The 16,632-nt window shown below is 42.1% G+C and overlaps 1 protein-coding gene across 1 annotated transcript in view; it reads right to left on the reverse strand.

Annotated features, from left to right (window-relative positions):
* The window catches only part of PGM5 (phosphoglucomutase 5), a 206,253-nt gene that overhangs the window by 2,203 nt on the left and 187,418 nt on the right, over positions 1-16,632 (reverse strand). The window lies entirely within an intron of this gene.

The raw sequence follows: 16,632 nt of genomic DNA on the forward strand, positions 1-16,632 counted from the left end.
GTGCTGGGATTATTTTCCATGGTGCACTGGACATGGTGCTTGAACACTGAGCAAGTCACTGTTTTCCATTCTTCTTTAATCTTCCTAATTTCATCAAAGAGAAAATCTACTTGCTGCCAATCTTTAACACATTTATCAAGACAGAACATGCCTCAGGCAAGAGTCAGTGAGAGAGAAGGCAATACTGCTGTATGTTTTTACTGAATTCATTCTTATGGCAAATTTTATTTATCAAGGGATTACTCTTTTATTTATCAAGTGAGTTTATCAAGGAATACTATTTTTTTCCATGGAGAGCACTGATGTAGTTTGTTTGACATCACTGTAAGTTTCAAGATTAAGGATTTTCTATGCCATACCTTTACATGGTAGCACCTATTGGCAAGAGGTGAGAGCAACTCAGTTGTAAATCAATACTGTAAACACTGCAGGTGTTCTCTTAACAGATCTCTGCTGAACTCTACAGATGAACCTATCCTCCCCGTTTCTTCTGTAAAACATCCTGACTGATGCCACTGTTCTCTAACACAGTCACCTACTTCTGCCTCAGCAGCTGAGCTATGTGCTTATTAGGAGTCAGTTACATTTGTTCCTAAACATGTTAATACCTGTTGTACTTGTTATTGAAACTTTGAATTTATTAAATTATATGTAAGGCAGTGAAATGTGAGAATAAATAGGAAGAGTTCTTTATATGAAAATTAAGTTGAGTGCTTTGGGAAGAATTAGATAATGGTGATTAGTTATGCCTGTCAAGTTACATTTGAGATGTAACTTTGAGATTCTGTAAAATATTGGGGAGAATTTTTTAAAGTATAGAAAATTCTTTTTTCAGATTGCCTCATAAGTGGCTTTAAGTTCTCACTGACAATAAAGAATTTAAAGTGAACATTACAGATGATGAATTATGAGTGGGAATCTTTTGAAGAAAGATAATCACACCACCAAACAGTACAGACCTTTCCTATTCAAAGAAAAGGTCTTGGACCAAATTCTAGCATATATATATATATAAGCAGTCACATCAAGAAAGCAGGAACTTTGTCTAATTTAAGGCTAGAAAAGTGCCTGCTACTTAGGAGGTGCTGAATAAATATTGATAGAATAAAAGAATGCTATGTCAGTTTGAAAAATTGAAAGTAATTTGTTTTGTGCTAAAAATACAATGGTCAAGATACAAATGCATTTATTTTATTTTATTTTTTACATGTATTTGTTTTTTTTAATCTTTAATTCTTACATGCGTTTCCAAACATGAATCCCCCTCCCACCTCCCTCCCCATAACATCTCTCTGGGTCATCCCCATGCACCAGCCCCAAGCATGCTGTATCCTGCGTCAGACATAGACTGGCGATTCAATTCTTACATGATAGTATACATGTTAGAATGCCATTCTCCCAAATCATCCCACCCTCTCCCTCTCCCTCTGAGTCCAAAAGTCCGTTATACACATCTGTGTCTTTTTTCCTGTCTTGCATACAGGGTCGTCACTGCCATCTTCCTAAATTCCATATATATGTGTTAGTATACTGTATTGGTGTTTTTCTTTCTGGCTTACTTCACTCTGTATAATCGGCTCCAGTTTCATCCATCTCATCAGAACTGATTCAAATGAATTCTTTTTTACGGCTGAGTAATACTTCATTGTGTATATGTACCACAGCTTTCTTATCCATTCATCTGCTGATGGACATCTAGGTTGTTTCCATGTCCTGGCTATTATAAACAGTGCTGCGATGAACATTGGGGTACATGTGTCTATTACCTCTTAACTCTCTTTTTGTTGTAATGAACCAAGCACTTGTCCCTTGTCCTGACCATGTCATAGAAGAAGGCTTCCATGGTAATTACGAAAACTGAAAGGAAGGAAACACATTTTTGAAAACTCCCTACGAGAAAGACCTTAAACATGAGAATCCCCACTCTGAGCCCCAGGTCAACCTGACCCAGAAACTGTGGAACCATTTGCCCCTCAAGAGACTGTGAGGGTTTGGGAAGAAGAGCATCCGTGATGATCACCTTGGAGTGAACATTACTTGGAGCCTTCCACATATTTTGTAGGAAGCTAGGGAATTCTGAGATCCCTCAATATGCCCAAGTGTGAATTTTATGCCAGCCCTGTGAAATGGGAGCTTCAAGTCATGATTAAGGATCATAAAGTAATGTGTGTTTGTTCTTGCTTGAGTGTGTGTGTGTGTGTGTGTGTGAGAGAGAGAGAGAGAGAGAGAATGTGTGTATTTGTGTGTGTACATAGAATGCATGGTCTAGCATGAATGGTCACACCAAGAGGGTAGGAACTTGGTTTTATTTAGGGCTAGAAAAGTGCTGCTATTTAGGAGGCGCTGAATAAATGTTGGTGGCAGAAAGGAGGCTATATCAGTTTGATGAAAAGAACATGATGAGGCTGATAGACTTCTGTGGCTATTCAAGAAGGGCACTCTGGGTGAGCAGGAGGGTCAGAATTTTTACTATCACGTTTTTCTTTAGAAATTACATCTTTAATATATGTGAACTCCAGATACTGCTCTCATATCATCTACCATTCATCATGAAAGAGAGATAGGGCTAAAACTAAGATCATGGCATCTGGTCCCATCACTTCATGGGAAATAGATGGGGAAACAGTGGAAACAGTGTCAGACTCTATTTTTTGGGGCTCCAAAATCACTGCAGAGGGTGACTGCAGCCATGAAATTAAGAGATGCTTACTCCTTGGAAGGAAAGTTATGACCAACCTAGATAGCATATTCAAAAGCAGAGACATTACTTTGCCAACAGAGGTCCGTCTAGTCAAGGCTATGGTTTTTCCAGTGGTCATGTATGGATATGAGAGTTGGACTATAAAGAAAGCTGAGTGCCAAAGAATTGATGCTTTTGAACTGTGGTGTTGGAGAAGACTCTTGAGAATCCCTGGACTTCAAGGAGATTCAACCAGTCCATCCTAAAGGAGATCAGTCCTGGATGTTCACTGGAGGGACTGATGTTGAAGCTGAAACTCCAATACTTTGGCCACCTGATGCAAAGAGCTGACTCATTTGAAAAGACCCTGATGCTGGGAAAGATTGAGGGCAGGAGGAGAACGGGACGACAGAGGATGTGATGGTTGGATGGCATCACTGACTCAATGGACATGGGTTTGGGTGGACTCTGGGAGCTGGTGATGGACAGGGAGGCCTGGCGTGCTGTGGTTCATGGGGTTGCAAAGAGTAGGACATGACTGAGCAACTGAACTGAACTGAATCTTCCTGAGGCAACTGGAAAGGCTCTCAGATTGGGGAGTGAGAAGAGGGATGAAAAATTAGAAGCCTGTTGATATGAGATTTCTGAGGAGCTACTGGACACAGCACCTGAGAAGCAGAAAGGAGCACGGGATGGTCTGTTTTGACTCATTCACGTCACAGATGCGGAAATGGAGTTCACAGAGGAGATATGATTGGCCCAGCGTCACATGTCTGTCTGGTGGCTAAGCTGGGATAAGTAACAGTGGTTCCTCCTCTACTGCTCTTTCTATGACACAGTTTTGAACGTGAGACCTGTGCATGACAAGGAAAACTGGAGTGGACAAGATGAGCCTAAGGGGAAAGATGGGAGAAATAGTAGGATCATCAGCCCACTGTACCAGCCAAGTCCCATGTCAGATAAGGGGCCATGTAGACAGTGGGGAGAACAGGGGGGCAGTGGACAGTGGGGAGAAGAGCATTTCCAATTTTGTGAATGTACTAGAAGTTCCAAGATGACTCTTCATGAATAAAGGAAATAAACTAAGAGAGACAACAATCCGTTAGAAATAAAGCCTCTTTTTTTTTTTCTGTTTCCAGTGTCTCCTGGAGTGCTTGACACAGTTTTTCTACACTCGAGTAGGAAACAGTGAGTGCTCATTCTGCAGCCAACTGTGTCAGCAAGGCATCCACTCAACCATGCTCAAACCATGGTTCTAGTGTTCTTCCTCTACCTTGGATGGTTGAGTGGAGTCTGCTGTTATCTTGAGTTAATAAGCCTAAAGAGGGAAATGGAGTCTGTCTCTAGTTAAAATTTGGATACTTTGTTTATTGTGGATTATTTTTTTTTGCATTAAAAAAAAATATTGCATTACAAATTTATCTTGAGTACTGAATTTTTTGGCACTCCCTTAAATTTTGCACCATGCTAACCTCACCCTCATCCCAAGCAGAACAGTACCTCTTAATCCCTGAAGATATAATGTCCTATTCCATGCAATCTATGAATGTGAGCTTGCTTGGAAAACAGATGTGATTAAGTGAAAGATTTTGAGATGAGAAGATTATCCTGAATTTTTCAGCTGGGCCCTAAATGCAATGGCAAGAGTCCTTACAGGAGAGAGTCAGAGGGGCATCACATGCACACACAGAGAAGAAAGAGATGAGACGATGTAGGGATGTGGTCGCAAGCCAAAGAATGCCTGCAGCCACCAGAAGATGGAAGATCAAGGAAAGGATCCTCTCCCAGAGCCTCCAAAGGGAGTGTGTGCCTACCGACACCATGAGCTCAGAATTCTGGCCTCTTGAACTCTGAGGGAATACACGTCTATTGTTTTAAGTAACCCAGTTTGTGGTAGTTTGTTACACAACAGCCAGAAGAAATGAATACATCCTTCCTTTTCACAATACCTCCCCAGTCTTCTGCCTGCCCCTTGTCTCACCTCACTGTGCCCCTTGAATTCTGAGCAGGTAGCCCACATTCTCTTCTCCATTTTCACATGTATTGTTCTTTCATTTTGGACTGATGCTGAAATCTCACCCGTCCCTCAAGGCCTTTTTCATGAAGTCTGTCTGATATTCCCAGGCAGGATCTCTCCATTCTCTGACCAAAGTCTAAGCTACAAAAGGCAAACTTTTTCTTAAATGTGTCTCTTTTCTTGCAAATACTACGTGTCTTGCCTCTGAGAGATGCTAAACAAAAATGGTGGGCTTGGAATACTGTTTTGAGTGCTTAATGCAGTGGGTGATCTACTGAGAAACTACCTTGGGCTTTGCACCCCCTTCATCAGGAAGATTCACCAGGAAGAGATGAAACTGTCCATCCAGTCCCCCACCTGCCCCCTCCTCAGGCCAAGCAGAGGCCAGGAACTGCTCTGCCCATAAAGGGTCAACAGGCACTTGGGTGGTTCCAACCAGCACTAAGTGTAAACGTGCAGCTAGAGCTGGGTGAAACCTTCACAATCCAGAATTCAAAGAAAAGGAAAGCTATCCAATCCAAGAAAGCAGTGAAGGGAAAAAAATCTCTGAGTTCTGGAACTGGTGGGAGCCTCAGCCCCCTCAGATGCAGCACCACCAAGGAGGGAGGGACACACTGAGGAAAGGATGGCCCGTGGGCAGTGGAAAGGACTATTAGGGAAAAGACCCTGCACCCCTGCCCAGAGCAGTGCCCCAGACAGAGGATGGACAGCACGCAGACAGAGGTGAAGGCAACCACAGAGGCCTGCACTCTTCCCCAGGATGGTGTGCACCACCTCCCTGTTCCATCTCCTCTGAGCTGTTTCATATGATCTGGAAAAGGGAAGGAGCCCCAGATGGCCACTGCTGTGCTTCTTGCCAATTCAAATGGGAGCTAAAGACCCATACAATACAGGAATGTGACATTTCTTGCATCCTAGGAGTCTTGGAGCAACTTGCTGAGATTCTGAGACTATAACTTGGAGGCATCCTCTGGCTTTGTCTCCAGTGTTGGAGAAAGGGTTCTTGGGTTTTTTTTTTTTCTGAACTTTTTAAAAGTTGAAGTATAATTGATTTACAATATTGTGTTAGTTTCAGGTGTACAGCAAAGTGATTCAGTTATACATACATATGTATCAGTTCAGTTCAGTCGCTCAGTCGTGTACGACTCTTTGCGAGCCCATGAATCGCAGCATGCCAGGCATCCCTGTCCATCACCATCTCCCGGAGTTCACTCAAACTCACGTCCATTGAGTCAGTGATGCCATCCAGCCATCTCATCCTTGGTCGTCCCCTTCTCCTCCTGCCCCCAATCCCTCCCAGCACCAGAGTCTTTTCCAATGAGTCAATTCTTTACATGAGGTGGCCGAAGTATTGGAGTTTCAGCTTCAGCATCATTCCCTCCAAAGAAATCCCAGGGCTGATTTCCTTCAGAATGGACTGGTTGGATCTCCTTGCAGTCCAAGGGACTCTCAAGAGTCTTCTCCAACACCACAGTTCAAAAGCATCAATCCTTTGGTGTTCAGCTTTCTTCACAGTCCAATTCTCACATCCATACATGACCACTGGAAAAAACAAAGCCTTGACTAGATGGACCTTTGTTGGCAAAGTAATGTCTCTGCTTTTGAATATGCTATCTAGGTTGGTCATAACTTTTCTTCCAAGGAATAAGCGTCTTTTAATTTCATGGCTGCAATCACCATCTGCAGTGATTTTGGAGCCCCCCAAAATAAAGTCTGACACTGTTTCCACTGTTTCCCCATCTATTTCCCATGATGTGATGGGACCAGATGCCATGATCTTCGTTTTCTGAATGGTGAGCTTAAGTCAACTTTTTCACTCTCCTCTTTCACTTTCATCAAGAGGCTTTTTAGTTTCTCTTCACTTTCTGCCATAATGGTGGTGTCATCTGCATATCTGAGGTTATTGATATTTCTCCCAGCAATCTTGATTCCAGCTTGTGCTTCTTCCAGTCCAGCGTTTCCCATGATGTACTCTGCATAGAAGTTAAATAAGCAGGGTGACAATATACAGCCTTGATGTACTCCTTTTCCTGTTTGGAACCAGTCTGTTGTTCCATGTCCAGTTCTAACGTTGCTTCCTGACCTGCATACAGATTTCTCAAGATGCAGGTCAGGTGGTCTGGTATTCCCATCTCTTTCAGAATTTCCCACAGTGTATTGTGATCCACACAGTCAAAGGCTTTGGCATAGCTGATAAAGCAGAAATAGATGTTTTTCTGGAACTCTCTTGCTTTTTCGATGATCCAGCGGATGTTGGCAATTTGATCTCTGGTTCCTCTGCCTTTTCTAAAACCAGCTTGCATCTGGGAGTTCACGGTTCACATATTGCTGAAGCCTGGCTTGGAGAATTTTGAGCATTACTTTACTAGCATGTGAGATGAGTGCAACTTTGCAGTAGTTTGAGCATTCTTTGGCATTGCGTTTCTTTGGGATTGGAATGAAAACACCTTTTCCAGTCCTGTGGCCACTATATCTGTTCTTTTTCAGATTCTTTTCCCTTATAGTTATTACAAAATACTTATAGTTTGTTTATAGTTTGAGTATAGTTCCCTGTGCTCTACAGTAGGGAGAAAGTTTTTGATTACATTGCCCCTCAAATCCCAAACACTCACATAATGTACCAGAGAGAGCCATGTCCTGGGATCTGTAACTAACAGTCAGGGCCACTTTATAAGGGCCTGGCCCAAAGAGGTAAGTGAGTGTGGAAGTGTATGCCAGCTCCTCTCAGCAAGGTGGGCGTCCTCGCAAGGAGCTCCATCAAAGGACAGGCTGCCTTTGTCTTTTCACAAAGATGCTCTTTCCCAGCCTCACTATCCTGTGCATTCCTCCTGAGGGGGCCTTTTTCTAATTCCCCAAAAGGAGCCCTAGGGGCTAGATGCTGCCCTGTTTCCAGGAGGCAATATTTTAACTAACAATGATGACTAGTTATTTCAAATCCATTTGAGAAGCATCTAGAAGAGAAACTGTTACTGAAAGCAAATATCAAATAATTTCTTTTGCTAATAAAAGTTAACTGAAAATGCTAAACACTGCAAACATTTTGCTCTTTTATTATTAATACAATGCATACAACCATGCTCCTAAATTTAATCCCCCTTTCATGTAATAAATCTATGTGTCTTGATCCAAAATAGACCTAAAATTAACCAAAGTACAGAATATGAAAAATGACTATAGATAAATCTGAATTCCAAGCACAAGCTCCCTTCCTGAGGGTGCCCATCTATCTTGCAAATATAAGAAAACAGGCCTCCATAAAAGCTCTCTTCTGAGGGGGAGAAAACCATCTCAGGAGATGAGCGATGAGAGACTCCCAAAGAAGTTCAATCAAAGCAAAAACTAAACTAGCGTACTGGGAATTCAGTGATGAGCCTAACAGAAACCACACCGCCCAGGCCTGCTCGGCCTCCTTCTACCCCCTCCCCCATCTTTACTACGATTGACTTGGGACTTTAGGAGGCGAACGGCAGCACTTAGGTCGCAAATCCAAAATCAAGCAGAAGAGTCACGAAGCCATTTTCCCTACTTATTCAAACTGGAGCTGCCTTTGGGTCCACACTCAAAAGTATCATGTTAGGCTGGAGAAGGAGAGAATACACACACACGTGCTGGCCAGCATTTGGGGGCATGGTTGAAAGGCGCTGAGAAGAATCTTGGGGGCCTTTCATTGTCCTGTTGTGCAAACACAGACCAACCTGCAAGAGTTCACAGCTTCCCTTTCATAGAACTGCTCCCCGGTCACTCTCTCCCTTTCCCTCTTTCCTCTCTTCTTTCTATCCCCCTACCTGCCACCAAAAACAGGGCAAAAGATGGGAAATGACTGACTGGTTCAAACTGCCACACTTTCTGCCTACCTCCTCCAATGTCCCTAGCGTGTCTTTATGTTTCTCTTTACTGGTGTAACTCCACAATAGACATCAAAGGTTTTCCTGATGAGAATACACTTGCCAGTTTGAAGGGAATAGATTGCCCACCTCCCCACTTGCAAAACTGTTAGCAAAATGTAACTCCAAGATCATGGCATCTGGTCCCATCACTTCATGGCAAATAGATGGGGAAACAGTGAAAACAGTGGCTGACTTTATTTTTCTGGGCTCCAAAATCACTGCAGATGGTGACTGCAGCCATGAAATTAAAAGACGCGTACTCCTTGGAAGGAAAGTTATGACCAACCCAGACAGCATATTGAAAAGCAGAGACGTTACTTTGTCAACAAAGGTCTGTCTAGTCAAGGCTATGGTTTTTCCAGTGGTCATGTATGGATGTGAGAGTTGGACTATAAAGAAAGCTGAGTGCCAAAGAACTGATGCTTTTGAACTGTTGTGTTGGAGAAGACTCTTGAGAATCCCTTGGACTGCAAGGAGATTCAACCAGTCCATCCTAAAGGAGATCAATCCTGGGTGTTCATTGGAGGGACTGATGTTGAAGCTGAAACTCCAATACTTTGGCCACCTGATGCAGAGCTGACTCATCTGAAAAGACCCTGATGCTGGGAAAGATTGAGGGCAGGAGGCGAAAGGGATGACAGAGGATGAGATGGTTGGATGGCATCACTGACTCAATGGACATGGGTTTGGGTGAACTCTGGGAGCTGGTGATGGACAGGGAGGCCTGGCGTGCTGCGGTTCATGGGTTTGCAAAGAGTTGGACACAACTGAGCAACTGAGCTGAACTCCAAGATTAAAGGCAGAGGTTTAAAACACACACACACAAAACACTCTCCAGTTCATGTTCTCAAGGGACTCTCTTTGTAGTTTTTCACCTCCTCTTTTGAAGCCAGGATCTAGCTTATCAGTAGTCATAGCCATTTTAAGACAACCAGATTCCTAGGGTTGGAACAATAATGTGATTCAGCTTGGGTTTCTGCATGTAGATCCCAGAATGCCTTGCTCCTTAGAGACAGATTAAAAGCATCAAGAGCAGTCTCCCAAAGATTGGTCAGCAGATGGCTACCTGAGGATGAGATAGGAATCACCTGGGGATGCTCCTCTGGGCTCCCATCACAGAGATGCCGTTTCAGTGAATCTAGGTACCAGACAGGGAATGTGCAGCTCTAACAAGTTCCCACAATGATTCTGGTGCACATTCAGCTATTGAAATCACACTTATTTGTGATTAAACATAATTTTTTTTGTTTGCTGTATAAACACTTATAACACTTATTTCAAAACCATTTTCCAAACCAGAAGCTATAGAGAAGGAGAATATGTCTTAGGAACTCCATGCTGCTGAACCATCATTGGCTTTTAGGCCCAGGACCATCTTTATAATATTGATATTATTATCCCAATTAAAAGGATAAAAATGATGTTAACAGTTTCCCACTAAGAGGTGGAGTCTAGTCCCTCTTCTCTCAAAACTTGGCAGGCTTGTTCAGCCAATAGAGTTTGGCAGGAGTGCTGTTCTATGACTTGTGAGTCTTGGTCACAGATGCCTGGCAGCTTCCCCATACTGCCCTCAGCAACCTCCTGTGTAAGAAGATGACTATCTCGAGGCCAAAATGGTGAAGAGGTCTCCAGAAGATTCCAGCTCCCAGCCATCTGAGTCACTCCCAGTTTTTTTAGTTTTCCCACTGGAGATTCTAAGACATTCAGGTGCAGAGGCAAGCCACCCAACTCTGTTATGCCCAAATTCCTAGCCTACAGGCCCCATGAGCATGCTGAAATCATTGTTGTAGGTTGCCACCAAATGTTAGGGTGATTTGTGAAGCAAGAGTAGCCAATCAGAGCGAAAGATGAACCATCCAAACAGTGTTTTAGGCTGATACACTGCTTGACCACTCAGGAAGTGGGGAAAGAAGTTAAGACTTAAGTACAATGAGAGGACTTTTAGTATGTTGGTTGCACGCCTGGATCTATTAGGCTTGGCCTTAAATCCCCCTCCAGCACTCACTAGACAAGATGCTTAATGTCTCTGTGTATCCTTGGTTTTGTTTTTTCTGCGCATCAATTTTGAAATTGGGATGCTAAGAATAGTTCCTGCCCCACAGAACTGTTGTAAGCATGAAATGAGATACAGCCTGGCCCTCAGCAGCATCCCCACTTGCACTTGTGGCTCTATCACTGAAGGCTGCCAGGAGGCCTCACCCTGCTAAACATGTAGCTTGCACATATGAAGATCACATAATTCCTGCTCTTGTCTAAGCAGTCTTGGAAGCCAGAAGATGTTCTGTTCCTCGGCTGGGTTTAAGTCACAGGCAATAGAATCGGCTATACAAGAAGACAGAGAATTGATTTACTGGCTTGCGAAAGTCGTGGGAAAATGAAATGCCTTCTCTTGCTTTCATCTATAGTTTGTGCCTTGGGTGCTAAAGTTTTGATTCTTCTTTAGCAGCTTTTAATAGCTGACACTGTCTATGTATTGCATGCCAAGCAGTATTCCAAATTCATGCACTGAGTTAATCTTTATAGTAGATGGTTATATCTTTATATAATCTATGATAGATGTATCTATTATGTGAGGTAGGTAGTATTCACCCCATTTTAAAAATGAGAAAACTGAGGCTCAGAAGTATTACATCACTTGCTCAAAGACATGCAGCTGGTAGATGGCAGGGCTGAGATCTGAACCCAGTCACTGGCATGATTTTAACTGCAAAGTTGGGCTGTATCTCACTACCCTACACTACCCTTCTACTGAAGAAAATGTTTCCATTTTATGAGTATTTAAAATAATGTTTTCATGCCTTGCTGTAAAAGGTTTCTCTGTTCACAGTACTGTGAAATACAGCAATCACAGGGAAGTACTAAAAGTTATACCTGAATTACAAGTAAAGCTGATGCTTGGCTTCTGGGGCCCTTGAGGATTTGAGTTCTACATGAACACATCAAATTGTTTCCCTAATTAGCATGACATCCTGTCAACACATATAGCCTATGTCCAAGAGTTTTCTTTAGCAGTACTCTATGAGATTAAAGGACTTCCTTTTGATTCCTATTTGCAGAATTTTTTTATCATGAATATAGATGACTTTAAAGAGCATCTGTCAAATGCTTTTCTGTATCCACTTTGTTATTATTTTCTAAATCAATTGCCCTTGTGATAATACTCCATATCATTTCATTCCCTAGTATATAGTTAATTTTCATACATGTTCCCTGTGGCATGAAAAGAATTTACATGTGGATGTTGTTTGGTGTAGCATCCATGCATGTCACTAAATAAGGCATGTTAACTATGCCGTTCAACTATCCCATAGCCTTATTAATTTTTCTATCACCTTGTTCTAATAATTCCTGATAGCGGTACTGAAATATTCCAAGGCTATTTTACATTTCTCTATTTCTTCTTATCTTTTATCAAATTTTTGCCTTATAAATATAAAATTGTTAGATCTTCCTGGGGGAATTAAACCTTTGATCATTTTGAAGAGTTCCTCTTTATATTTAGCAATACTTTTGACTTTAACCTGAAACTAATAAAGTCAGATTTTTGGTTATTATTAGTATATAGCTTTCTCCATTTTTTTGAACTTCCAAATTTTCTGTATTTTTGTGTAACAGGTCTCTTATAAACAGTTTTTGCCTTTTTAAAAAAATCCAGACTTTGTTTTTTCCCTGGAGCATTTAGCTCATCCACATTTAATGCAATGACAAATACCCTTGTATTTAAATCTACCATCTTACAAGCTTTTTATTTGCTCTGTTTTTCTTTCTTGTCTTGATTTTTAAAACTAGTCTCTGTTTTCCTCTCTTAGACCAGAAGTTCTATCCCTTCTATTTGTGTGTGTGTGTTATGGTTACCTAGAAATTAAAAAAGCATTTCTCGATCTATCAAAGTATAATAACGATTCATATTTTTACTTTTTCCCAAGATATGCAAGGATATTAATATACCTTAACTATGATTACTCTCACTGGTTCTTCGAACTCTTGTGGTTGTACATTTTGTGTGCACACTAAGTCATATCCAAGTCTCTGCCAGCCCTGGGCTGTAGCCCACCAGGTCCCTCTGTCAATGAAATTTCCAAGGCAAGAATACTGGAGTGGATAGCCATTTCCTTCTCCAAGGGATCTTCCCAACCCAGGGATCGAACCTGCATCTCCTGATTGGCAGGTGGATTCTTTACCACTGAGCCACCAGGGAAGCCTACTGGCTTTATAATATTATTTTAGTTCTTTATAATATGAATAGGAGAAGGCAATGGCAACCCACTTCAGTTCTCTTGCCTGGAAAATCCCACGGGCGGAGGAGCCTGGTAGGCTGCAGTCCATGGGGCTGCTAAGTGTCGGACACGACTGAACAACTTCACTTTCACTTTTCACTTTCATGCATTGGAGAAGGAAATGACAACCCACTCCAGTGTTCTTGCCTGGAGAATCCCAGGGACAGGGGAGCCTGGTGGGCTGCTGTCTGTGGAGTCGCATAGAGTTGGACACGACTGAAGCGACATAGCAGCAGCAGCAGCAGCAGCATAATATGAAAATGATAAAAATTTCAGCATCATGACATTACTATTTATGTTTTACACAGCTAATGTTCATATAAACCAGGCTTATTAACTTTGCTTTTTATTCTTTGATGCATCACTTAAGTTCTATGTGGGATAATTTTCTTCCTAACTGAAAAATATCTTTGAGAATCTTTTTTTGTGTGGGTCTGCCAGTAGCCTATTCTCTCAGTTTTTAATTTGTCTAAAAATGTCTTTATTTTGTTTTCAATTTAGAGAGATAGTTTCTAGACTGTCAGTTATTTTATTTCAGCCTTCTGATTTTCAATGTTGTTGAAAAATTAGCTGCCAATCAAACAACTTTGCCTTTGATTTTTAGATTTTAATTTTTTGTCTTCGATTTTTTGCAGTTTTAGTCTGATGTGTCTAGGTGTGAATTTATTTTTATTTATCCTGCTTGGGCTTCTAGAATCAGTGAATTGTTTTCCTCCATTGGTTCTGGGAAATCCTCAGCTATTATGTTTTCAAGTTTAACCTATACTGCAATCTCTCCTCTCCTTTTGAGACTCCAATTAAATTATGCCAGACCTCAATATATCCTTCACATGTCTTACCCTCTTTCTAGTCTATATTTTCTATTAACTGTGGTGCACATTGCTGTCTCTTCAGGTGCTTTATAATCTTTTATTGTTTAAACACCATTTTGTTTGAAAAAATTACATACAGAAATAACTTGAGACCTAGGATACTGTTAGCACCCTCCATCTCATTCTATAGACAGTGGAGCAGAATATCCAACACCAGGCTCTCAAATGATAGACTGTGGATGGAATTTATGGACAGTGAATATATATTTTATGAGTGCAGAGCTATACCACTTAGAAAGAGTAGGTTATTCAAATTTTCAGGGCCAAAGTTTTCTCATTTGCACAATAAGAATGGATGAGTACCTATCCCATTGGACTGTGGTGAGAATTAGGTATAACACACACAAAACACGCAGCATTCACCCAGCCGAATACAGGCAGGTATGTGATACTTGCTAAGGAATATTATTATCGTTGTTGTTGTTCTTGAAGCAGGAAGCCTGGCTTGCTATAACAACATGGCAGAAGTGAGTAGACTAGCATTCTAGCCCCAGCAGGTTAACCTTTGGTAGACACATAATAACCCCACTGCTTTCTGCTTCCTTGCCCATAAAGTGAAGTTCATATGATCTTTTTTTGATAGAAGCTTAGATAAAAGAAGATGAAGAATATCACAAGTATCCTTAGCTCTTTGAATGAAAGACACCTAAGGCCACTCCAGTCAGAACTAAAATCTCTCTGCATCAGTGAGATGCTCTGGGCCCCAGGAAATCCCTTCCTTTTTGCTTGTGTTCACCCGTGGCTCCTCTATCCAGCCAGCATGAACACAGTTAGACGTCAGGTGAACCAGACAAAGCTGAAAACAAAGGAACAGACATGGCTGCACTCGGAACACATTCCTTTAGGGTGTATCTGCGTCTACAGCGGTGAGGTAGCAAGGACCACAACACAGAGCAGGAGGAGCAAAAGCAGCGAGAGAAGAAAGAGAACTTGTGCTGTGAGGCTGCCTGGGCCACAGAGAGGAATCCTCAACTCCAGGCTCTAAGATGGTAGGGGCGACCTCTCCTTGAGACATCAAGGAGTGTGAGTGGAATTAATGGATGTCCTCCTCGAGACAGAAAGACTGTGAGTGGAATTTATGGACGGTGAATATGCATTTAACGCGCGCAGTGACTGACAGGGTCTTCCGCTTTTAACAAAAGAATCTGCTATTCTATGGACTTTGCCTTTGAGACTGGGCTGCCATATCACCCTGAGGTACTTGAAGTACACTATGATTTTTACCTGGTATTAATAATTGAAGTAACGCTGGATCATGGAAAAAGCAAGAGAGTTCCAGAAAAACTTCTGCTTTATTGACTATGCCAAAGCCTTTGACTGTGTGGATCACAATCAACTGTGGAAAATTCTGAAAGAGATGGGAATACAGACCACCTGACCTGCCTTTTGAGAAATCTGTATGCAGGTCAGGAAGCAACAGTTAGAACTGGACATGGAACGACAGACTGGTTCCTAATAGGAAAAGGAGTACATCAAGGCTGTATATTGTCACCCTGCTTATTTAACTTCTATGCAGAGTACATCATGAGAAATGCTGGACTGGAAGAAACACAAGCTGGAATTAAGATTGCCGGGAGAAATATCAATCACCTCAGATATGCAGACGACACCACCCTTATGGCCAAAAGTGAAGAGGAACTAAAAGCCTCTTGATGAAAGTAAAAGAGGAGAGTGAAAAAGTTGGCTTAAAGCTCAACATTCAGAAAACGAAGATCATGGCATTTGGTCCCATCACTTCATGTGAAATAGATGGGGAAACAGTGGAAACAGTGGCAGACTTTATTTTTGGGGGCTCCAAAATCACTGCAGATGGTGACTGTAGCCATGAAATTAAAAGACGCTTATTCCTTGGAAGAAAAGTTATGACCAACCTAGATAACATATTCAAAAGCAGAGACATTACTTTGCTGACTAAGGTCCGTCTAGTCAAGGCTATGGTTTTTCCAGTAGTCATGTATGGATGTGAGAGTCGGACTGTGAAGAAGGCTGAGAGCCAAAGAATTGATGCTTTTGAACTGCGGTGTTGGAGAAGACTCTTGAGAGTCCCTTGGACTGCAAGGAGATCCAACCAGTCCATTCTGAAGGAGATCAGCCCTGGGATTTCTTTTGGAAGGAATGATGCTAAAGCTGAAACTCCAGTACTTTGGCCACTTCATGTGAAGAGCTGACTCATTAGAAAAGACCCTGATGCTGGGAGGGATTGGGGGCAGGAGGAGAAGGGGACGACAGAGGATGAGATGGCTGGATGGCCTCACCAACTCAATGGACTTGAGTCTGGGTGAACTCCGGGAGTTGGTGATGGACAGGGAGGCCCAGCATGCTGCGATTCATGGGCTCGCAAAGAGTCGGACCCGACTGAGAGGCTGAAATGAACTGAACTGAACTGAATAACTGAAGTAGTGCTAAACTGTCTGCCACAACTTTAGCAAGGTTCCCTATCTTGGTAAAACTGAATCAGAACTTTCTTCATCCTCTGGTTATTTTGAATCTCTCAGTTTGACTACTGTAATTGTGTGAAGAAAACAGTCTAATGTTGTGGAGCTGATACTGAGGTAGGGTTTCTACGGAGATGCAAAGTGAAACTTGCATTGTTCTTGTTTCGTTTTTTTTTGTTAAGTGTTCTGAGAAGCAGAAGCAGGTCTTCAAAGCTCTTGGGACACTGTAGGTTATTTTCTGCACTTTTGGTAATTTTCCAGGAGGAGGAGATAGTAGCAGAGGCCAGTTACCCCTACACATGCCTCCTAGCAGTTGGGCTTTAGAGGGACTTGTCTGGAAGAAAGTGAAAGTGTTAGTTGCTCAGTCATGTTCGATTCTTTGTGACTCCATGGACTGTAGCCTGTCAGGGTCCTCTGTCCATGGAATTCTCCAGGCAAGATCACAGAAGTGGGTAGCCATTCCC

The sequence above is a fragment of the Ovis aries genome, chromosome 2 (genome assembly GCF_016772045.2).
Source record: "Ovis aries strain OAR_USU_Benz2616 breed Rambouillet chromosome 2, ARS-UI_Ramb_v3.0, whole genome shotgun sequence".
NCBI lineage: Eukaryota > Metazoa > Chordata > Mammalia > Artiodactyla > Bovidae > Ovis > Ovis aries.